The sequence below is a fragment of the Trachymyrmex septentrionalis genome, unplaced genomic scaffold (assembly GCF_001594115.1).
Source record: "Trachymyrmex septentrionalis isolate Tsep2-gDNA-1 unplaced genomic scaffold, Tsep1.0 scaffold49, whole genome shotgun sequence".
Lineage (NCBI taxonomy): Eukaryota > Metazoa > Arthropoda > Insecta > Hymenoptera > Formicidae > Trachymyrmex > Trachymyrmex septentrionalis.
Window position 1 is genome coordinate 68,842 of NW_017305661.1, and position 1,932 is coordinate 70,773.

Here is a 1,932-nt window from a genome sequence, read left to right on the forward strand (position 1 = left end):
TTTTTCTCTTTGGACAACGTATTTTAAATATTTTATCTATTGATTCCTAAAATTGACTGGCAGCATCCAACGCAACACATGCGGCTTCAATTGTTCTTTTCAATTCATTTTATTCATCACTGAAAAAGGCTCAAATTTCGGAGCCGAAACGTCTGTTTATAAGATTGTAAGAGTTTGAATCTCAAAGTTGTGTGAGAAAAGGTGTAACCGTACAATAAAAAGTTTATTATTTTTGCGCACTTCCTACTTGGCTCCCACAGTCTCTATTACTGTTTATTCTTTCGAATTCTTTCTCTTGCTACTTTATTTAAATCTTTATTTTGTACTGAATTTCGTTATTCTCTTTTTGTTCATTTTGCTTATATAATTTATGTTATTTTATTTTCTCTCTTGTCATAATAGTCTATGTTCGTGTGTATAGATTTTTAGAGGAGTCGTCTTAAAACCATAATAAACGCTCTATCTATTTATTTGTCTAGTATCTCGCGAAATTGCGGATACAACGTCGAACAAAATCCTAAACGCTACGACGGGCACCTATGGGCGACCTCGTCCCATAAATTCCAGTTCCAAGGATGCGCAAATGTGCACAGCGCGGCCAACGACGCTATGCCGAGGGTCGTTCGAAGAATAATAGTTGACACGAATAGTTGGTACTACACGCGCACGCTGCAAACGTTTGCCATGGCATTATGTAACCGGAGTTACGTCATTCTTAGCGCGTTTCTTGCTGCGCTCTGTAAGACACCGATCGTCGAAACTACCGGTGTAGTGTATAAAGGAAACGTGCACCAAATATCGGAAACATGGCTGTTATTCACCTTGGTTTGCGGTATGCAGATAATGATAGAGTCATACAAGGAAACTTGCGTTACAGGAAAATATACAGGCGACACGAGTCTCGTCAAGTCTCGTTTAACGAAATATTTTGCAACTCTATGATTTTTCATTAGAACCATGCAAAATACAAATTTCTAAACATTTAACATCTTCATATAATTTTCATGTTTTATAACAATTATAACTGCAAAACTTATGAGGTAATATTTATTTAATTAGGTTGTATCAATGACGTTATATAATTATTTGAAATAATAATTAGGATAATATCAGCTATTATAAAGAGTATGTAGTATATTAATTTCGTAATTCAGTTCACGTGACATTCGTAATGAAATTTTAAATTGTATTAAAAAGGGAAACAATTTTTCTATATCAATTGCTGTATTCTCGCAACATTTTGTATATCGCGGGTATTATCATATCGCTTTATATTTCCGACTAAAACTCGGATCAGTGGAGGGTTGAAATTCGTCGTTCCATCCTGCTAAATTATTTGCGTATGCTCGCAACGTTTCATGCTAGAAATGCAATACGGTTTACAAACATCGATCAGCGTAATATAGCGTTCTAAACTGAATAATTGAATTAATATGTTAATGGCCCCGGATACCCGGTCGATCGTTTTATCGGAACATGCGCCCAGAGAGAGAGAGAGAGAGAGAGAAAGAGAAAGAGAGAGTCGTTTTGTGTCTAACAAACATCCTGTCGATTCGTTCCGTGGCGAAAATCGACTCGTGCTACCGTATCCCACTACAAGAAAGCTTTTCGAGTGTTGGGCTTGGATCCAACTGCGACCACCCATGTTTATGGCTACCGGGCGTCTTAACCCACTGAGCGGAGGAATATATCCGGAAAATGAAGCCGAAGTTGAGAGGTTGCACGAGGTCAGGTTCCGACGCAGTGCTATACATTCCAATTTCGCAATTTCGTAAAACAGATAATATCTGCAGTACTCGCGGACGCGGAATAATTTCAAAGTAAATGTTTCGAGAAGTAACTTTGCCCTCTTCAGAATGGTTTCGGATGTATAAAATGTGTCGTCTAATTACAAAAATGAACAGGTGATAAAAGTACAACGTAACACGTAGT